Here is a 23,321-nt window from a genome sequence, read left to right as displayed (position 1 = left end):
TTTTCATGTTTTTAAAATTTGAGTTACAATTTCCATACAGCAAAATCTACCCTTTAGAGTGTATATAGTCCAATGAGTTTTGACAAACACTTGGAGTCATGTAACCACAACTGCCATGATCAAGATATAGAATATTTCTGTCACTCCCTCAAAATTCCTTGAGCTTTTCCTTTGTACTCAATCTCTCCCCCTACTCCTCCAACTCCAGCTCCTGGCAACCACTGATCCTATGTAATTTTCTGGAGATTCATCCAAGTTATTGCGGTTATCAGTAGTTTGTTCCTTTTTGTTGCTGAGTAGTATCCCATGGTATGGATGTAGCACAATTTATTTGACTATTGACCTACTAAAGAACATGTGAGTTGTTTGCAGTTTGGGGCTACAAGGAATATTCGTGTCAGGTTTTGGTGTGAATATAAGTTTTCATTTCTCTGTGTAGAGATATGTCACTGTGCTTTAAATTTTCATTTCCCTAATGGCTAATAACATTGAACATCTTTTCATGTACTTATTTACCATATCTATATCCTTTTTGGTGAAATGTCTGTTCATGCCTTGCCCATTTTTATATTAGATTGTTTTTCCCTGTTGAGTTTGAGATTTCTTTATACATCTAGATACTAGTCTTTTGTCAGATATCTGATTTGCAAATATTTTTTCCCAGTCTGTAGTAACTTGTCTTTTCATTCTGTTAATAGAGATTTTTTTTTTTTAGACCAAAAGTTTCTAATTTTGATGAGGTCCAATTTATAAATTTTTCCTTTTATGGCTTATGCTTTTGGTGTTAAATCCAAGAACTATTTGCCTATTGCTAGATCCTGAAGATTTTCTACTATGTTTGTTTTCCCCTAAGTTTTACAGTTTTACATTTTACATCACATCTAGGATTCATTTTGAATTATTTTTTAAACAAGATGTGAGCTTTAGGTTAAGGTTTATTTTTTAATTTTTTGGCCTTTGGATGTCCGATTGCTATAGCACCATTTGTTGAAATGGCTATCTTTCCTCCACTTTTGAATGTTTGTCAAAAATCAGTTGGCTATCCCAGCAGCAAGGAGTATACCTATTGCCTCAATTGTAGTTTCTAGTACCGTTCACCAAAAAAAGGAATAGGGCTCCTTAGAGAAACAGTTGATTCTAGGACTGGGGCAGGAAATATATCAGATGATCCTGGAATATCTTGTACTATTAGAAAGTAAGGAAGGAATATTTAAAAAAAAAAAAAAAAGCACATTAATGGGGGGTTGTCAAAGGTGCATAGGAGCAAACTGGAAGCTAATGGCCAAAGTTGGAACAATATGAGCAACAAAAAAAAGTACTATTGGATTATAGCCCAAAGTATAAAGTAAATACACAGGCTGAGATAAATGGTTAAATAATAACAATTTTAAAAATGGAGAGAAAAGACAAATCTCCCACACCGAATTACAAATAATCGATGCAGATACTCTGCCCTCAATGAGAGGAACATAATTCCCCACTCCTTTGGTGGATGAAGAGTGCAGAGTGACATCCTTCCAAAGAATATGGTCTGGAAAAGGGGGAAAAGTGACTTTACAGTGGAGAAATGTGGTAAACACTCCCTCAGGCAAGTGATCAAAGTCAGTATCAACAGGCATAAATCATGCTGGTAACATGTCCTCTTGATATCATGTGATAAATGGCACTTTACTTCTGTGATCTGCCTCCTAATAACCCATCACCCCAATCTTATTAGGAGAAAAACATCAGACAAATTCCAGTAGTGGGACATCCTACAAAATATATGACCTGTACTCCTCAAAACTGTCAAGGTCATGAAAAATAAGGGAAGTCTGAGAAATTGTCACATCCAAGAGGAGCCTAAGGAGACATGACAACTAAAAACTAAGGAAATCTGAATCCACTATGATTATTAATACTAATGTATCAGTATTGGTTTCTTAATTGTAACAAATGTACCATACTATTGTGAGGTGTTAATAATATAGGAAACTGGGTACAGAGTATATGGGAATTCTTTGTACTACCTGCTTAATTTTTCTGTAAATAAAAAACAGTTCTAAAAAATAAAGTCTGTTTTTTAAAAAAATCAGTTGGGCATATTTGTATGGCTCTCTTTCTGGGATCCTGTTTTTCTCCACTGATCTATTTGGCTATCCTTCTGCCAATAACAGTCTTGATTACTGTGTGGTATTGTCAGAGGGATAGCTATCTAGTAGGCCTTAATAAGTGGGTGGTTCTTGCCCATTTTTAATTCAGTTATTTGTTTTCTTACCGGGTGTTGAGAAAGTGCCAGTGTACTAGAGAGAAGACGATGCAAGTACTCAGTGTACCTTGGGACAAGTTGGTAGGTTTGACAGAAGGAATGGGGAAAGTTAATTTAATAATTTGGTTAAGTGAAAGTTGGCTATAAAAGCTTCTGTTATTTTTATTTCTAAGTTCCTTCCCAGGTTTGAAAGGATGCTTACCCAACTGAATTAATATCAGTTACTTGGAGATGTGGGATTATCATATAATTATAGATTTGGGTTATCTGTTTGTAGTGTCTAGGCACTAGACACTGGATCTAGGTTCACCTTCTAGAATGATTTCTCCTGAACCACCCTTTGACAGGTTAGGTCCCTACTTATATAGTTGGGCTTTTTACCAAGAGAGTCCCTAAGGCCATGTCTTTCAGCTAGAATTGAACTTGTTCCATAACCCAGTGAATTGCATAGTCCCTAGGCATACCTAAAGTTATATCTTTACCCCTCCCCACCTTTTCCTCAAAACCTTTTCCAAACATTTTTGGATTTGGATTGATGGGATTCTGTACTCCTCTAACTTGTCTGCAACTGCCTAATGGAAGGGTTTTTAACCCCCCACCCCCAGGCCCCTTTGGCAGTCTGATGAAGCCTGTGGATCTCTTCTTGGAATAATGTTCTAAAGTCTATTTCATATAATACATAAGATTGCAAAGGAGACCAGTTATTGAAATACTGTTATCAAAATATCGAAACAAATTGTAGTATATTTATATATGGATCTTTATAAACAGATTAAATATCAAGAACTAGTGACAAATTTAAGTGCTATCATAATTTCAAAGTAATGATGAGCAAAAATGATGCTTCAAGATATTTGCAGTAGCCATAAAGTTAATAGAAAATATCTGTGAATTCTATTGGTGACAAAGTCATTGTGTGGTGTATTGCTTCCACTTATAGTCAAAGGAAGTGCTAGATTTTCAGTTACAGGTTAGTGAAAATAAAGATGTGATTATTTTTTTCTCCATCTGAATTCATGACTAAATGGAATCCCATTTCTGTTCTGCGAGATCCTTCACCCTTTTCACATTTTACTTTTTTAATTGTCTCATTTACTACCATTTTCTGTTCATTTTTTTTTTTACCCTCTGGGATGAGTTTTAGAAGGAGATTGAGAGTTAGGGATATGGGTGAGTGCAGACTTGACTCCTGAAACTGACACCTGTCACTGTGCCTTCCACCCTTTGCTACTCCCACATTCAATGCACTGCCTCCTGAGCCCAGCTGGCCGTGGCAAGCAACTCCCCAACTGTGAAAACCAGCCCTAGTCACAGAGGAGTTGGATTCTGTGTTGGTTTCTGTCTGTATTTTGTTGATTTATCTTTAAGATCGCCACATAGCTACTTGTTCTTTCCTCCTTATGATCCAGAAGCTTGTTATGTTGGAAAAGTGTTTTGCTTCAGACATGCTGAATCTGGACAGGCCCTTTGGAATATGCGAGAATTCAAGTGGCTTTCCAGTCCCAACCTCTATAGATCCTAGAAGGCAAAAAAGAACGACACATTTCAATATTCCTGATAAAGCAGAATATTGAAAACTTTGCTATGGAAAATGAGCAAAGATATACACAATCTATTGCCAGTATTGTGAACCTAAACAATGAAGACAATTATTTTATTAAAGTGGGAACAACTATTTAGCCTCTGCAATGTCGCCTTCTTCTTTCTTCAGTTCCAATGCCTGGAGACACACTATACAGTGGGACTTTCAGTGGTGAGAACAAGATGTGTTTTCTGCCTTTGGTGACACTGCTGTTTTCACAGTGCTTTTCTTGCTGTGGGACTCTTGTTGATTTCTGCCCTAGAGGTCGAGGGCAGAGATGTTCAGTTCTCCAGACGAGTTCCCAGGGGACGGGGAGTGGACTGGATTCTGGCCAGGGTCATTTATTCTCAAAGAAATTAGAAACCAGTGTGATATTGCTGTGCTTATTCGGAAGGAGTAAGAAATAAACCAGCATGTGACAGGGCAAGGAAGTTTATCTCCATCGAGACAAACTTTTATTTTTATAGGTCTATAGAGGTGATAAAAATGAAGGCCAGGAGAGCAGAAATGGCTGGTCGTGAAATTGGAGACAGACAGAGACTGATAAAACAAGTTTCTATCCAGCATAGGTTGTTTTTATGTAGTTAGGATTCTTCCCCTTTAGTCTCTCTCACAGTTCTTTTTTTTTTTTAAAGTAAGAAATTTTAGAATATATAAAGCTTACACAAAAGTAGAGTTAATTATATGATAAACATCCATGTATCCACCACCCAGATGGGACAAACATTACAGATACCTGAAGGGAGAGGAAAGCTCTGAGTTGTCGCGTCCTGCGAGACAAGAATTGAGGGGAGCAAGGAAGGTGGCGCAGGGTTAAGAAAGACAGCAGCCAAGAATAGAGTGCAAGTGGGACCAAGGGACTGTAGCCTCAAGGACTGAGCCCCGAATCGGGGCAACGCATGGCTTTTGTTAGTTAGGTGAGGAAGTAAAAGAAGTAAGGCTTGTCAATCTCAAGGTCTGTGAATCCCATACATCATAATAGGAAACTGATTCAAGCCAATCACCCTTGCCTGCAGGCAGCTGAACCATAAGTCTCAGGATGTATGTATCTCCCCAAGGGACAAGACCTTTATGCATATGAATAGATGGAGAGCACAGCATTGAGTCACTTCCCCTGCAGGTTTATGGGAAGGAATGCAGCCACAGAGGCAGAGGCTCTCCTTAGCCGTGGGAAGGTGGGGGGCTGTGCCCACCTCTATCGACCTCGTGAGTTCCCCAGATGGTCCCCATGTGGCTGTGTCTGGCTTGGGTTGTCCCCCCTGTGGGGAATCTTACCCATCATTGACTAGCCAGCCATCTTTTGGGGCCAAACAGGGAGACATAAGGTGCAAGCACAAAGGTGAAGCAACGTTCCTGAAAGGACCCGTCTCACAGACTCTCCTTTCTTTAGGGGCAGGTACGAGACAGACGGGTAGGCTGCTGCGTGGCAACAATGAGTCAATGAAGATATCAAAAGAGAAAGGGTCCTGGTTTCCCATCTTCCTGTCCCAGAGAATGTGAAGCCATCAGCCAGGTAAGAACTAGTCTATCCTCTTTCTCTCCTTCCTACCCACCCCCTACCATTTTGGGGGAGAACAAAACAGCCGATATTACGTAAGTGGGTGAGGAAGACAGGTAGGTAGAGCAGAAAGCACAAAGCCCTACTTCCTTTTCCTACTGCCAGCTGCCAGGCCTGGGCTGATGGAGGGGAGAAGATTTACCGTTAACTGAAGTGGTGAGTTTCGATTACTCCGAAGGATTACGCATTGTAATTGCTAAACTAAGACTGTGTTTGTGACTTAAAATAACTGCGGGACTTGTCCATTATTTAAAGGGGAACAGAAAAGCCATGGGACTCACAGAATTTTTGTTCAGGAACATGGAAGGTGACTTCTGCTGAATAAATGTTTAAAGGAAAAACAGTGAGAGACAAAGCCAAGTTGAGTTTGTTAGCCAGGAACCATGCTTGTTCTGCATACCACATGGAAAGCATTTAGACAAATCTAACATGCCATTGATACTACAATTTTAGATGCAGCCAAGAAAGAAAAAAAGTTACTACCTATGATACATCAAAATTAAGGCAAAAATCTGTGATGAACAAAACACCAAATTTTAAATAAAGACGGGATCAGTGTTACTTATTTTTCCTTTTGCCTCAGGCTGTAGTATATCTTGGCGTGACACTCACTGATCTTTATTTAAAAATTTGATATTTCATTCATTGTGGAGTTTTTTGCATCAATTTTGGTTTTGAAAAATATTAATTAAAATATATATATCTTGATTTTTGAGTTTTTTTTGGAAGCCATTTAAATTTTTTATTCAAGGCAAGTGCTTCACTCATCTTATCTGCCTCACCCAGTTCCTCTGGGAGATAGAGATGGTGATAGGGGAAAACGGGGGGGGGGGGGGGGGGGGGAGGGGAGGAGAAAAAAAATTCTTTCGTTTATTTCCTTGCCCATGTAATTGCAAATGCGAGAAATCGTTTCATAAATTTCCCAAAGAGGGATGTCTTTAAAATTCTTACTGGAAAATATCAGTGATGATCTAGTTGATAGCTCCAGATAACACTGAAAAGGGGAGCTCTAATCTTCTTGAGAATACTCCAATTTACTGTCTGGATGACAAAAGTCTGCAATAACCCACTAAATTGGTGCTCTCAATGCTGCTGATATTAAAGTATGAAGCAAAAGTCTTGTTGTGTTTATATCCTCATTCCTGCCATTTAAAAACATTCCCTCTAGGACTAGTGAAAGTGTAAAAGGAGATTTATGATATCTGTGTTTGATGATAATATCTGGTGTATGGCTCTCTACCATTTTCATCCTCTCAGTTAATTCTCACACTATTCCTCATTTGATTCTCAGAACTACCACAGAGATTAGGAAGGGAAGGTATTGCCCCATTTTATGCGTAAGGCGTCAGCCCCCTTTTTCAGATGGGACTGACAGACGAGTCTATGGAATGGGAACCAGAACCCTGATCTTTGTCCTTCAAGGACAGTCCCTTTCATGTACACTGTTGTGTGCCACTGAAGACATGTGCAGAGACACTTTAAGTGGCCCTGTTTGAGGGATAGCAGCTATAATATGAGCTGGTTAGCAGCTGATCTCCCTGAGGCTATAGCCAGTCTCCTAATGCAGTTTCATATTAAACAGGTTTGAGAGTGAGTCACTTTGGCACAAACCAGCAAAGCGATTGCTCCAGCCCTGCTTTGAAACTCGAAGTTCTCCCTTTGCCTGGGGGGATCAAACTCAATGCAAACCTCAGCTATAATATTGCAGCCAGTGAGCGGCTGACTTTGGTGTTTCACTGATATAATTTCAGGCTTCATTTAGCATTCACCAGTTTTCCCCTTCCATGCTTACATGATTTGGTACAGATTTCTCTTATGTTAACACCTCGGTCTATGCAAGGTTTCCTTTGTTTAGGTAATACTGGAGTAGAAAAGAAGACACACCCTGCCTAGGGAGCTCCTCGTCAAAAAATAAAAGAAAGCTCTCAGCCCAGGTGGGCCGCTGCCTGACATGCAGGTGAGCCTTAGAGGTAATAGAATTTTGATCAGTTTGAGGAGAGAATTTGGATTTTCTGTTGCTTCTTGTCCAGGACTGAGGCGGTTGCTCTTGCTAATTGATTTGGGTCCTAAAAACATCACCTTCTAAGCTCCACTGGTCTGACTGCTGAGAGAATGAATATCTGGCTATGCTGGATAGCACGTAGGGCCTAAGTAAGTGAGACAGTGAAAGCATGTGGGAAATAGATTAGAATAAAATAGAGGGATCCATGGGTTAGCCCCTAAATGAGGTCAAAGAATAGTTTTGTTTTGTTTGTTTTGTTTTTTCCTTAAAAGAGAACTGGGAAATGAACTGGTAATGGTTTTTGGTGGGATATTAGAATTTGTAGAGTTGAAACAGTTCTGGGTAATGATCACGTTCAGGAAGAAGCCACAGGAGTGGCTGGGGAAGCGGAGAGGAGGTGGAGGTCATCTGTAACCTTGGCAGGACGTGGGGAGGAGAGTTAGCCTGAGGCCCAGTGAATGTGGAGCAAGTGACCAGGAGAAGGACAGATAACAACAATCACCACAACAAAGGGTAGAGAGTTTTACAACAGAATGAAGAATAAGTTTGGATATGGTGATGTGGAGCCAGAAGAATGAATATGTCCCTTTTCCCAAATAGCCGTGGGGTGTGTGAAGAATGGAAGAATAAACATCCTCATTCCCAGAGGACTGCGGGAAACACAGTGTCCTTCAGCAAAGGTCACTTTTCAGTTAAGGCAAGAGGAGACAGGAGCCCAATGGGAAAGTCTTACATTGTAGAGAAGGGAAATTTACCAATGGATGAGGCCCACAGAAAGGGCTGGGTTGTGGGGGAGGATAGAGGTCATGGTTACAAACAAACAGGCCATTAGAGGGGCTAGCATTCAGGGTGGAGGCAAAGCATGTCAGTAGTGGAGAAGTAGGTAAAGCAGAATTCACTAGTCTGGAGAGTCTGTTTGGATCTCTGGCGATGAGGGGTTTCTAAGCTCAGGTGGAGAGGGTACCAGGTGGTATGGAAGGCTAGGTGCTGCCGATCCTAATGATCTAGTCAGCAATGAGACGTCTCTGCCCAGAGCTCCAAAGGGATGCAACATGGTTCCAAGGTTGTTTTGAGCTTCAGCATGAGCCAGCCTCAGATAAGGAGGGTAGGATTGTCAGACCTGAATCTAAAGGAAGAGAATTTTACATGCTCCCAGGCCTTTTGGGAAAGTGCACCTGGGCATGGGTCCTGATAAAGTAGCCAGACTTCTCCTCATGTTGGTGACATGCGCTCATCCCTGGTGTCCCTTTGGAAGCATTGGGCCTTAGCCATAGTGTCCCCAGGATGAGGCGAGAGAAGAATTCAGCACCTAAACTCCTTGTCCAACCCAACTTGACTGGTGACCATAAAATAATGCCACTCCCAGGAGTCTTAATCATGATGGCAGTGGGGCTTCCCAGTACAGCTTCCCATTGCTAGGGTGACACACCTCATCCAACCCTGTATGGGCAGGAGGCCAGCTGCTAGACGTTTAGATATGAAGCTGGGAACTTGGTCTAAGAGAGAAAAACTGTAAACTCAGGTTTCGGGAAAACTGTGATATTAAATGAAGACAGGAAAAGCAGTAAGATAAATGCAGGGCTGAATCAGTTGAGTCACTGGTTTAATCTTTATGTAACTCAGATATCAGCTGGAGTTACCTTGCCCCTTTGTATCTGTTAGCATTGGCTCAAGCCCCATCCTGGGGGAAGTACAATGCACTCCTCAGGTTCACGCACAGACTCATGGACTGACAATTTTCCAAATCCTCCTGCTCTGATTCCCAACTTGGACTGAGTTCTTCTCCCCTCAAAATGGACTTCATCACAGGATCTTTCTCCTTGATCTGCTCCTAAAACACCACTCACAGCAGTTAGCAGCATATTTTAGAACTTCTGCTGGTGGGGCTACAGAACAGTACTCGACAGTGGATGACATAGCGTTAATATCAAATAGCCCTGTTCTTAAAAATACCCTTTTGCCATTTCTGCCAACTCTCAGACTCCAGACTTCTACCTAACTCTCTTTCGCTTTCTTTCCTCTCTTCCCCATCTCCTTCTTCTCTCCTTCATTCTCTTCCACTCCAAATCCTTTTTCATTTTCTAAGCAGAAACGTTCATCTGCTTCTTTGTTAACCCCTGCCCACCCCTGTCCCAGGGCTCACCCTCTGCTTCCACCTAGCTTTTGAAGATAATTTCCTAAACAAAACAGTTCTTTTTCTAAGAGAAATTCTGGAGCAAGCTGGATGAAAGACTTCCCTTACCTATTTTTATTGCTCCTGTTAGATAGCTGGCTCCCAGACTCTGTAATGGGGCCTAACCTACAGGTACATTTTAAGTGGTTCCTGATACAATGAGCAGAAGAGGCAGGGAGTACAACTCTGGGCTGTCCTGGTGACCTTCCCATCCAGTGTGTGGTTCTTACACGTTCTTCACATTGTGGTTCCCCGAGCAACTTCCCTCATGGAAACTTCCCAGGCCAGCTGTATGCTGACACTTGGAAAAGGTTATCCTTCATTTCACTTTCTTCCACTGAGCAGACTGCTCCTCCGCAGCGCTCTCTCTCTCTCTCTCTCTCTCTCTCTCTCTCTCTCTCTCTCTCTCTCTCTCTCTCTTTCTCTCTCCGCCCGAGCTCAAAGATACCTTCCTTCCTTCACTCCAAGAGGAGGACAGACACAAAGCAGCTCTTTGTTTAGGACTTCAAAAGTCAGTGTTTCTTTTCACCTAATTAGAAGGAAGTATTTTTCCATTCACTTCATTTTCTTACTGGAATTGTCTAACTGGAGCTGAGTAGCTCAGTTTGCATACAACATTTGTTCATTAATTAACAGCCTCCAGGTCAGGTTGTCCTTATCAGGACTTAATATTTAACTCAGCCCTGGCTAAACCTGAACGAGTGCTTGAAATTGCTTGCAGATTCTGCTATGATGAGAAGAGAACTCCAAGGTGGTGTTGCAGCTCTCTTTTCTCTACTGGAAGCTATTTGGAAGACTGAGACCCTCCAAGGAGTGTAACCCAAAATGTTTGGGGATCCTTGACAGAGATCAGGGATGGCTACCACTTTGCCAGTGTCTTGTAACAATGAACTGAGACAAATGACTCAAGATTCTGAGACAGAAAAGGGTCAAAAAAGTTTTTTAAAAGAATGATTTTTTCCAACGAGTCCTTCTTATTTTCTACCCAAGAAAGCACTAAGTAATTGCCAGCTATTGCCTCACTGGTTTCTCCATCCTCTGGTATCCGGTGGTGATAGGCAGAATTTTGGCCCCAAGATTTTTGCTCCCTGATATTACTCCTGTGGTTATTGGCAAAGGAGAAATTTGCAGATGTAATTAAGGTTACTAATTAATTGACTGTAAAATAGGGAGATTATCTGAGTGGGTCCAGTATAACTATGTGAGCCCTTAAAAGCTGAGGCCAGAAGAGGAAAGCAGAGAGATTCCAAGGATGAGAAGAGTTCAGTCTGCTGTTGCTGGATCTGAGGTAGAGGGGCCACGGGCAAGGACCCTCCTGAGCTAAAGGCCGCCCACAGCTGATCATCAGCAAGGAACCAGAGATCTCAGTCCTACAACCCCAAGGAACTGAATTCTGTCAACAGCATGAATGAACTTGGAAGTAGACTCTTCCCTAGAGCCTCCAGAAAGGAATGCAGCCCTGCTGACACCTTGATTTGGGTCTTGTGAGACCCTGAGCAGAGAACCTAGTTGACCTACTTTTGACCTACAGAAACTGTGAGATGATAAATGTATGTTGGTTTAACCTTCAAAGTTTGTGGTAACTTGTTGCGGTAATAGAATATGATCACAAGGGGTTTCTGTCTTTTGTCCAAAGGATGTGAGCAATGGAGGCCCTCATTTCTTCGGAGGACCTGACTAAGCAAGGATATTCATGGCAAGGTTCTGTGGGCAAAGTTGGTCACTAGTTTGAACTTGAACACAAACTGTGTTCAAAGAGGCAAGGTGGCTTGGCCTCTTGTTTTATAACCTGGACCTGCACACTGCAATATGGTTGTCACTAGCCACAGATGGCTTAAATTGAAATTAAATAAAATTTAAAATTCAGTTCCTCAGTTGTATTAGCTACATTTTAAGTGTTAACATCCATATGTGTCTAATGGCTACCAAATTGGAAGGCACAGAACAGAACATTTCCTTTATTGCAGAAACTTCTATTGGATGGTCTGGTCTAGATGATTAACAGTGATAACATTCAGTTGCCACTGTTCTTTTTCTCACTTGGGGCACTGAGAAGTAGGATTCCTTCACTCTCTAGTAGAATTATTACAAAGCAGAATGCCTGCAAGTGTCTCCCAACCGAAGCAAGAAATATATGAATTTTGTGGAGACTTTCATGTCTCTATTTTCTTCCCTTATTACTTGCATAAATTACCTCCTGAGGATAGAAAGCCCTGGATTTGTAGTATAATTCTTCCAGAATATCAGAGACAGGGTATCAGGACTCCTTATTTTTTTTTTTCCCAATGAAGGAGGGGTCACCACGTAGTTAATGGCCACGAAGTCCCCAGGCCTGGACTGCAGGATTTTCCAAGGGCCTCCTGGCAGACAGGAAGACAAAAGTCGCTGTTGGGGCAGACCAATAAGTCATCCCCTGAAGCAAACAAACCCAAGCTGCTGATAGGTGTTAGACTTGCCTCTTATGTTGGTTTACAATGCCCCAAAGTGACACTAACCTAGAAGAGGAAAAAGAGGCTTATTCTTTTAGGAGCTGGAAGCATGTAGCCTCAGAATCAGACTTCTGCCTCAGGCTCAAACAACAAAAGTGAGACATAAGACTTCCTGGCCAAACTTACTTATATCTGGTGGTCCTGCAGTAGGGCTTGCAGGTGATGCGTTGGAGAGGTATGGCACAAGCCAAGGGAAAGCCTGGCTTCAAGGTTAGAAGACCTGGCTGAGTCTGACTCCTGCATCTATACTGCAGTGTTTCCCTGAGCTAGTTAATGAACCTCTGTGAGCCTCACTCTTTTCGTCTGTGACACAGCTGAAACAATTGGAGAGTAACAATCTTTGGTTCTTGGACTTGTTGTAGGGCTGTTGTGAGGGTAAAAGGAGAGGATTGCACAGATTGGCACACAGGAGTTTCTCAGGGAATACTAGCTAATGTTGTTACTCACACAGGTTATATCAGGAAAGACCATCCATCTGATACCCTGGCAGTCACATGTGTGGTCTTGACTACATTCCCACTTCAATCATCATTCCTACGGCCGTACCCTCAACTGAGTCATTTCAGCAATTGCACTCCCCACAAAAATCCTGTCATGCAGGTGTCATGCGGGGTCTCTGGTCCAGCTCCCTGTACCAGAACGCAGGACATGGTGAGGCCAAACAGAACACCCACGGAGCCATAGATAGGGGAGTCATGCCACTAGAGTCTCGCTTGCGGCTGGGTTAGAGACACAGGAAGCAGGAGCCACACGATCTGCAACCTTCCATCCACTTCTCTCTGCCAAACAACCTCACTTGCTAACTGCAATCCGCACTTGCTAGCTCAGCCACCATCTTCTCGCTAGCCCCCATTTTTCTGCTAACATAGCCACGGCAGTTATATTAGTGGCCAATGGCTCACTGGTTACAGCTGACGGCCAACTAGCCACAGCTGATGGCCATCCAATCACAGTTGATGGCCATTTCTACCTGAGCCAGCACCTTTCCACGTGAGGCCGAGAGCCTGGAAACTGCACTCCGGGCTCTGTCCCCACAATCCCATACATCCTACTCTCTCACTTCTACCCAATATATTCCTCTGAACATCTGATTCCCTATGATTCTTGCATATCACTGATACCTTCATCTTTTCACTGAGGAAATAGAAGCAACCAGAAAAGAACTTTCACAAGCTCCTACCACCCTATCTACCCACCTCCTCGAATCTCCTGCTTTGACAGGTGAACTGTCTGTGCTTCCATCTGTCCGTCTCACCACCCCTGCACTGGATCCAGCCCCTCTTCCCCACTCCTGTAAACACCCATCTCCCTGTGTCATTAACACTTCCCTTTCCACTGGATCATTCCCATTGCATCAAATATACTATATTCCTGATATATTAAAAAATCCTTCCTAGACCCCATCTTCCTTCAACTGTTACCTTTTTTTCTCTGCTCCCCTTTATAGTTTTCTCATCTCCCTGAATTCTCAATACTGGAGCATCCTCAGAACTCCACTCTTCTCTGTCCATACTCATCCCCAAGGGATCCACACAGTTCCATGACTTAAAACACCTTCCATATGCTGCCAAATTTATAAGCTGACTGGATCTTTCCCCTTAACTCCAGACTCTTATGTCTAACTGCCCACTCAGTATTGCCACTGGATATCCAATAGGCATCTTAAAGTTAATATGTTTAAAAACGAACTGTTGATTTGTAGCCCCCAATCCCCAGAACTTCTCCCTTCATAGTGTCCCTGACTCAATAAATGGAACTTCATTCTTCCATTTGCTCATGCTAAAAATCTTGGTTTTACTTTGATCTCTCTTTTTCTTTTATATGTTTCATCTACTCTATGAGAAACCAAAGGGAGATCAAGAGTCCCGAAAAGGTATTTATCCAGGCCAGACAGAAGTCCTGAGTTGCCAAAGAATACGCTTTCTTCAGTGACTAGGATTATTACCTAACCTTGCTGTAGTCACCCTTCATTCAGCAAATACGTTTGAAGAATTTACCATATTCCTGGCAGTGTTCTTGGTGCTAGGGATACAGTCATGAACAAAAATAGGAAATTTCATGGATCTTACTTTCTGCTGAGGGGGAGACAGAAAACTTGTCAGATGATTAAAGAAAAGTGTTTCAGGGTAAGAAGACAGGAAGTGACGGAAGGATGCTGTTTTAGATAGGGTCGTTGTGGAAGCTTCTGTGAGAGATGACACTTAATCATAGACGTTGAAGCATTAAGCAGAATGAACCATGCAGCTATCTGGAAATAAATTATTCAAACAAGGGGAATATGCAGAGGCCCTGAGGCATAAGCATTCTTGGGGGGTCCCAAGAGCAGGATGAAAGCCTCTGTAGCTAGAGTGGAGTGAGTGAGGTGGGCAGTGGTGGGAAATGAAATCAGAGAGAGAGCTGGGAAGAGACCACGTAGGTTGTGCAGCCAGAAAGGGATTTGGGATTTTATTCGAACAGGCAGAGAGCCAAGGGAGGGTTTCAAGCAGAGGTACATCATGATATGACTTACATTTTAACAAGATCAGCATGAAAGCTGGGTGAAGAATAGACTGCAGCAGGGAGAGAGTAGAAACTGAGAGACCAGTTAGGGGGCCAATTCCATTAATCCAGGTGCGGGAAGATGGTGCTTGAATTAAATGGTTACTGTGGAGGTGGCAGGAAGTATGGTATTTAGAATTCATTTTGAAGGTAGAGCTGACAGGGTTTGCTGAGCACATGGGAGGTGCACAATTTATATTTGTTGACTGAATGGATACAGAGTATTCTAGGGTGAGGCAGGACTTTTCCCTGGCCTGGATGAAACATTCCTGTCATTGACACCCTCCCCCTTTTGTTCTCTTTCCATGATCATTTGCAGCCATCAGATGACTAATACTTTGTTCCACATCACCTAACTCTAGGGAGGGGTGTTCTGAACATTGAACACTAGGGTATAATCCCAGTGTAATAACTCTAAGTTATTACATTGGGATTCTGAATTATTTGTAAGTCTCTTCCCCATTTTCCTCAATCTGACCATCTCTCTTTGTGCTGATAAAATTGAACTCCAAACCTGAAAACTTGAGGCCCAGACTGTGGAATATAATGGTCCCACATGGCCCACATGGTACTTTCACACTGTTGGGCCCATTCTGAACCACGAATTGGACTCCTTTTTGAGAAGGTTTTCTCATCTTCGCAATACGTGCTTCTTATTACTCTTCAAACTCATATTGTAACATTTCTACAATATTAATATAATGGGATGGGAACCCAGTTTTCATTGTCAGAAGATGTTGTGGGCCATGTGGAACAAGAACAGCTCCCCACATAAGAACGCAGGATATGGCTAGGCCAAAAAGGAACACCCATGGAGCCATAGGTAGGGGAGTCATACGGCTATAGTCTCACTGGAGGCTGGATTCACACGACGTGTGACTTGCTGTCCGCTTTCTGCCAACCGACCGACTCTCTCCTCGACTTCACTCCCTAATGCAGCCACGGCAGTTATATTAGTGGCCAGTGGCTCAAGGGCCACAGCTGACGGCCAACTAGCCACAGCTGATGGCCACCTACTACCCGAGCCAGCACCTTTCCGCGTGAGGCTGAGAGCCTGGAAACTGCTCTCTGGGGCTCTGTCCCCCTAGAAGAGGTTTTTCTTTACTTCCAAGTCCTTTTCTTCAATTCCAAAAGTAGCAATAATGCCTACCAGGGCCAGGATTGGGACGAGGCAAGTGAGGTGCTGAGGGTACAACATTGAAGGGAGCCCTCACTCTCAGGGCCTGGTAAGCACAGGGTGAGCACTTGAGAATGAGGGCCTCCTGAAATGTGCTCTGGTCACCTCGATTGCCTCACCCTAGTCCTGGCCCTGCTGCCCACCCCACAGAGAAACATTTTGGCTTATTAACCAGGCAGCTGTAGCATCAAGAGGAGGACCAGTTCCCCACTGTTTTGCTATGACTATGCAACAGGAAGCTGCTCTCAGAGAAAGCAAATGGCATGGAGAGGAATCATGTTCAGGGAAGCACTGCCAATTTAGAAATTATTTAAAACCAGTGGGAAAATGGGGAGGGACATTATGGAGTTTTGCCTCATAATCAATTCAATAAGCCGCTGTCTTTCTATTTCTTGAGGGCAACCTGGATCTAGTAATCATATTCTATAGCATTTCTATCTTGTTTGCAATTCCTCAGATACAGCATTTAGAAAACCTTTATTCTCTATGATTTGTCTTCTTTTTACATATTACAAAAATTAACAGAACAAATAATGGCTGCAATGTAAACACTTTGGGCAATCAGGTATGGGTTTATTTTTAAGGTTGGGTTAACAAGTTCCATTTCCAAAATGAGTCCAAATTGACTGATTGGTTTTAAATTAGATCTTTAGTTTTTACCCTTAGCCACAGATAATGCCACTATTAATTTCAATTATTTAGAGGCAACATTAATACATGTGGAACAAGAACAGCGAGAAAGAAAGGAATAAATTACTTGTTACAAGACAGAATGACATTTTGACTGGCACAGAAATTTTTTTCTTTCACACACTTTGTGCTTTGACATTTCACTTGGCACAAACATTTCACAAATTCTTGACCTAATCTGATGTACTGTTGTTTAGCAATTGCTGACATGACATGTTTTAACCTCAAGCTCACTGGATTCCAAATGTTACCTTTTCCTGTCAATCAGTGTTGGATGACCTCTAAAACACAGTCGAGGCAAGAGTCTATGTACCTAGGACGTTAAGTGTATTTGCCCAGAATGAAGAAAGAGCAGGGTGAAGTAGGAGTTGGGGGAAGGGTGGGATAGGAGTATCATTCAGGGCAATTGTGGGGTGAAAACAGGGCAGAAAACAGATCCCTAGGGAACTCCAAGATCTTGCAAGAGACAACAGCCCCAAACATAGAATACCTAGGAGTAAACCCAATAAAAAATTGTAAATAATTGAGAAATACATTATCTTCCTAAAAGGGAAGACTATATTGTATAAAAATGTCACTTCTTCTCAAATTGTTTTTTAAGTACAACTTGACCGTCTCTAGGCCTCACTGTCTGTGGATATGGGGGAGAGATCACATTCATATGAATACTCAGATTTTGCTAGCTCATTAGATTTTATTGACATCTCTGCTTCTTTACTCAAGAATAAGCCAACTCACAATGCTCTGCTCTGATCTTCTTTGTTTAGGTCTATATCAGTCAGAAATGCTTTCAGCTGCAAGTAATAAAACAACTCCACCAACAGTGGTTTAAACAATAAAGCTGTTTAATTGTCTCCCATCATTAGTTATGAGGTGGGCAGTTCCAGGTGTGAGGCATTGGCTTACTCAACAAAATCACCAAGGACCTAGGCTCTTTCTATGTTTCCACTCTTGCCAACCTCAGAAAATTGCTTTTGTGGATGCAAGTCAGAAGAAACAAAGCTCCAAGCATAATGTTCACACATAACATAAGTGTTCAAGGCAGGAAGAAGGGGCAGAACCACCCTCAGCAGGCTTCCTCTTTGACGTTGCATCTCATGGGCCAAAGCTGGGTCACATTGCCTACCTGTAGACCAGTCGGTGGCAAAGGAGGACAGCAACTGTCATAACGGGTTTTGACCAAACATGATTCACCCATGAATACTGGGAACATGGCTGCCAGAACAAAACTGTGTTTCTGGGGTCTGTTAGCCATGAAGAAGGGGACATAGATGTTGGATAAGAACGAACAGCATTTGCCCAAAGATTCAATAGCCACAGGCATTTGAGAGAGGCCCCTCATAAGACCACTGCTCTGCTGGCTGCTCCAGACTCTTCTTTGATCTGCAAGGCACAGACCCTCTCCCTAGTGGTTGCTCCCAGTCCTCAGAGTGCCAACCTGCTTGGCTGCCTGCAGCAAAGAGGGGCAGAGCAGCCTTCTTGGAAGCGTGCACTGTATTGCCTGGATCCCACAGCAACACTCCTAGTGACCAGTCTTGCCCAGGTGCTCACAGAAATAGCTCCTGCAGCTCCTGCCTCTGATCTCTTTCATGGTGACTTTGTAGCCAGCCCTATAGGCGGGCTCACTCAACATGCATTCTGTGGGGGCAGAGCCCCAGAAAGTAGTTTCCAGGCTCTCGGCCTCACATAGACAGGTGCTGGCTCAGGTAGTAAATGGCCATCAACTGTGATTGCATGGCCATCAGCTGTGGCTAGTTGGCCGTCAGCTGTAACCAGTGAGCCATTGGCCACAATATAACTGCTGTGGCTATGAGGAGGAGGAGGGAGAGAGAGAAGAATGGGGGCTGGCAAGAAGATGGCGGCTGGGCTGGCAAGTGTGGATGGCGGTTTGCGGACAGTGTGGATCCAGCCTCCAGTGAGAGTATAGTGCCGCCAGAGAGAATATAGTGGTATGACTCCCCTACCTATGGCTCCGTGGGTGTTCCTTTTTGGCCTCACCATATCCTGCGTTCTTGTATGGGGAGCGGGAGCAGAGACACCGCAGGACGCCCTGCACGACACATTCTCATCTTCCTTCTCCCACCTCCATTCTAGACAGTGAAAGCTAAACATCTTCTCATAGCCTCCTTTGCAGGGAAGGGTGGTTTTGTGTGTGACAGTTTTAGGGAATGCTATTTAAGCAGAAATTTGCTAGGGGTTTCTGGAGAAACCTTTGCTCGCCCGATAAAGCCTTGGCTTCTGCTTAGATCACTGTGCTACTTAAGTTTAACATGATCCTAGTCAAAGTCTTCATGGGATATTTAGGGGGAATGACAGCAAAATTATTCTACAGTTTATCTGGAAGAATACACAAGTGAGACTAACTAGAATATTAGCTTTATTATTCTAAATAAATAAATCTAAATAGGGAAGATATAAAAATAATTTCTTTTTTTGTGATCCAACCCTTTTATGCTTTAAAGAGACTTCCCAATTCTGAAATCCACTAAATATGTATCTTATTTCTTTCTGGTTTAATTCATTCATTCATTCATTGATTAAGATTTTAATTAAAATATAGCTAACACACAATATTATATTAGTTTCAAGTATATACCATAGTTATTCAACATTTATATATCTAAAGAAGTTATATAAATTATGTATCTAAAGAAGTTATCTAAAGATCACCATGATAAGTCCAGTAACCATCTGACACCGTACCCTGCTACAACAATATTATTAACTGTATTTCCTGTACATTATATCCCCATGACTTACTTGTTTTATACCTGGAAATTTGAACCTCTTATTCCCTGTCATCTTCCTCCCCCTTTTAAATTTTTCAATTACAGTTGAGACTCAATATTATTTTATGTTAATTTCACGTGTGCAGCATAGTGGTTAGACATTTGTATAATTTCAGAAGTGATCCCGCTGACTAGTTGCACTAGTATGCACCTGGCACCATACCTAGTTATTATCATATTATTGACTATATTCCCTATGCTGTACTCTACATCCCCATGACTATCTTGTAACTACCAAATTGTACTTCTTAATCCTTTCACCTTTGTTACCCAGCACCCCAACACCCTGCCATTTGGCAACCGTCAAAATGTTCTCTGTCTCTATGAGTTTGTTTCTGTGGTTGTTTGTTTATTTTGTTCTTTAGATTCCACATATAAGTGAAATCATATTGCATTTGTCTTTCTCTGTCTGACATACTTCACTCAGCACAATGCCTTCCAGGTCCGTCCATTCTGCCCCAGATGGCAATAACCCATTCCCTTCCATGGCCTAGCAATATTCCATTGCATGTATATAGGTACCACTTACTTTTCATCCATTCATCCATCGTTAGACACCCAGGCTGCTTCCACATTTGGCCATTGTAAACAATACTTCAATGAACTTGTGAATGTACACGTCCCCTAGAGGTAGCATTAGGGTTTCTTCGGATAATTACCCAGAAGTGAGATTACTGGGTTCAGCTTTGTCTCTTGTTATAGCCTTTATTTTAAAGTGTATTTTGTCTGGTACAAGCATTGCTACCCAATGCTTTTTCTGTTGTTGTTTGTTTCCATTTTCATGAAATATCTCGTTTCCATCTCTTTACTTCTTTACTTTCAGTGCGTGCATGTGTGTGTGTGTGTCTTTTGATTTCAAGTGAGTCTCTTGTAGGCAGCGTATGTAACGGTTTTGTTTTTTTATCCATTCAGCCACCTATCTTTTGATTAAAGCATTTAATCCATTTACATTGAAAGTAATTGTTAACAGATATGTGGTTATTGCTATTTTATTATTCATGGGTTTAATTAATTAATTAATTATGTTTGCTTTAAAGAAGGCCCTCTAAGATTCCTCGTAATACTGGTTTGGTGATGATGAATTCCTTTAGCTTTTTCTTGTCTGGGAAGCTCTTTATCTGTCCTTTGATCCTAAGTGATAGCTTTGCTGAGTTGGGTAATCTTCATTGTAGTTCCTTGCTTTTCACCACTTTGAAAATTTCCTACCAATCTCTTCTTGCCTGAAAAGTTTCTGTTGAGAAGTCAGCTGATAGTCTTATGGGGGCTCCTTTGTAGGTAACTAACTGCTTTTCTATTGCTGCTTTTAAGATGCTCTCTTTGTCTTTAACCTTTGGCATTTTAATTATGATGTGTCTTGGTGTGGGCCTTTTTTTTTTGGTTCCTGTTGTTTGGGAGTCTGTGCTTTCTGGTGTTGTATATCTATTTCCTTTGCCAGGTTAGGGAAGTTTTCAGTATTATTTCTACAAATAGGTTCTCAATCCATTGCTTTCTCTCTTCTCCGTCTGGTACCCCTGTGATGAGAATGTTGGTATGCTTGATCTTGTCCCAGAGGCCCTTTAAACTCTCCTTATTTTTTTGGATTCTTTTTTCTTTTTCTTGTTCTGTTTGGAATCTACTGCTGATTCCCTCTAATGTATTTTTTTTTTTTTTCAGTGATTGTATTCTTTATTTCTGCCTGGTGGTTGTTTTTAATGTTTCCTATCTCTTTGTTGAAGTTCTTACTTAGACCATTTAGCATCCTTATAACCAGTGTTTGGAACTCTGCATCTGGTAGATTGCTTGTCTCCAATCTCTTTAGTTCTTTTTTTTTGGAGCTTTGTTCTGTTCTTTCATTTGGGATATGTTCCTTTGTCTCCCCATTTTAACTTCCTCCCTGTGTTTGTTTCTATGTATTAGCTAGGGCTGCTATGCTTCCCTGTCTTAGTAGAGTGGCCTTATATAGTTGGTGTCCTCTGGGGCTCAGTGGCACAGTCTCCCAGATGCTTCCAGGGGTGTCCCTTGTGTGGGGTGTATGTACCCTCCTGTTGTAGTTGAGCCTTGGTTGCTGTTTGTATGTCTGTGGGAAGGATTGGCCCTCAGCATGATTCGTTGTGAGGATTGGCCATGACTACAGTGGAGGAGCTGTGGTACAAGGGCTGACCCTGCAGAGCAGGATTCACTTTAGTGGGGCTCTGGTGCCTGCCCAGTCTGCCCTTTGGGTGTGTTGTCCTTGGAGGTGGCTGGGTGATGTTCTGGCTTGGTCAGAGGCTGACCACTGGGAGTGCAAGTCCTGGGGTCTGCTGGGAGGGGACCTCTGCAGGCCATAGCCTGTGCCCTGCCTGGAGCTACTTGGCATGAGCCACAAAGCAGTCCACAGGTGGCCACCACCTATGTCAGTCTTGGAGGTGCCTTAGAGGTCAAGCTGTGAACTGAGGCCAGCTGTCGCTAGAACTGGGTTTAGGACTGCTCAGCCAGAGACATGAGAAATGCTGAAGGCAGATGCTGTTTCTTTGGGTTTTGTGAATGTTTGAGAGATTTTAGGGAAGTCTGCAGCTTGAGCCAAGACAGGCTGTTTGTATGGAAAAGCCACTGGAAGAGTCTTGGGTGTACAAGTTGGGTGAGCTGGGGGTCTCAGAAAATCACCAAGGCCGGGTGAATGAATGGTGTTAGCCAAGTTGATGGAGACTCAGATATGGCGGTTGTCTACGTCTGCACTCCAGTTGTGGGGAGATCTCAACAAAGAAACAATGGCTTCCGCCAGCCCCTCCGGCCCTCACCCTGAAGCCAGACAATTCAGTTCCTCCTCATATGTCTCTGGTGCTTTTTGAGCTGCTGTCCCAGCACTAGAGCGTGGATTGAGTGAGTCCAACAGCAAGTAAGTTGATGAGCAGCTCCTTAAAAGGAACACCTGGGTCTTCAGCCACCCTGGTCACACTCAGCCATAATCTCTGCTGGTTTTCATAGCCAGAAGTTATGAAGACTTCTTTCCCCAGCACTGGAACCCTGAGCTGGGGAGCCTGGTGTGGGCCTGGGATCCCTTGCTCCTCTGGGAGGTAGGGGAGAACTTCTGCAGCTGAGATATCCCTCCTAATTTTTAATGGTTACATGCAGGTATGGGAACAGCATCTTCTGCATCTCTGACCCTCCTGTCAGTCTCAAGGTGGCTTCTTCTGTATGTCCTTAGCTGTAGGGCTCTGGTTCAGCTAGACTTAGGCATCTATCAATGATGGTTGTTCTGTAGTTTAGTTGTAATGTTGATGTGGTCATAGGAGGAGGTGAGCATAGCATTTACCTACTCCACTATCTTGATTGGGCTGGTTTTATTTTTTATATCAAAAAAACTATCAAAAATCACCATAAGTGTCAGATGGGTACTAGACTTATTGGGGTGATCACTTTGCAAGTTATATAAATGTCTAATCACTATGTTGTACATTTGAAACTAATATAATATTGTATTTGAACTGTAATTGCAAAACATTTTTTAAAAAATCACCGTAAACAAACTTATGAGGCAAGCAACAAACTGGGAAAAGTCCCTGTTTCAGCAGGGAACATGATATTGGGGGTAGGGGTGAGATATTGGGGATAGGGGTGAGAACATGATATTGGGGGTAGGGGTGAGAGCCATGTTACTAGAGTATGGTGTCTCCTTTATACCACAGGCTGGTGATATTATTATCCCCATATATTATTATTGTTATTTATCTCCATTTTGTCCATGAAGAAATTAAGAAGTTAGTAACTTGCTCAAGATCAAGTGGAATAGAGTGAAATCCAAACCAAGGTGTTTCTGAGGATAAAAAGCCACAATCTGTGCTCTTTCTACGAATACACCACACTGTCAATGAAATCTTAACTAAGAAAGGTTGACTTTCCAACTGAATTAGAAATAATAAGAGGAGTGGAGCAGATCAGGATGATTTAAGAGATATGGAGAGCAGGAGGGATATATTAAAGGAGAAAGATGAAAATGAAAGTAATCAAGACACATAGTCCAAATTGTGTCTGGGATCATTGGGAATGGGCAAGTAGGAAGGATGGACCCCAAATCCATGTTGCCTGTGACCTGGGCTGAAGTCTTGGTCACACATAG

At 42.4% G+C, this 23,321-nt stretch overlaps 1 long non-coding RNA gene across 9 annotated transcripts in view; it reads left to right on the top strand.

Moving 5' to 3' along the window:
- LOC109456036 (uncharacterized) overlaps positions 1–23,321 on the top strand; it is a 132,632-nt gene that overhangs the window by 28,416 nt on the left and 80,895 nt on the right. For 7 of the 9 annotated variants that reach the window (XR_012489675.2, XR_016021291.1, XR_012489677.2 and 4 more), the window contains 2 exons: positions 5,221–5,343; positions 7,244–7,345. This is a non-coding gene — a long non-coding RNA (uncharacterized LOC109456036). The remainder of the gene's footprint in view (positions 1–5,220; positions 5,344–7,243; positions 7,346–23,321) is intronic. The other 2 variants (XR_012489673.2, XR_016021288.1) reach the window with 1 other exon arrangement.

This window comes from Rhinolophus sinicus, chromosome 5 (assembly GCF_057876585.1).
Source record: "Rhinolophus sinicus isolate RSI-liver-muscle chromosome 5, RSI-T2T, whole genome shotgun sequence".
Classification (NCBI taxonomy): Eukaryota; Metazoa; Chordata; class Mammalia; order Chiroptera; family Rhinolophidae; genus Rhinolophus; species Rhinolophus sinicus.
This window is presented reverse-complemented; position numbering and strand designations above follow the sequence as displayed.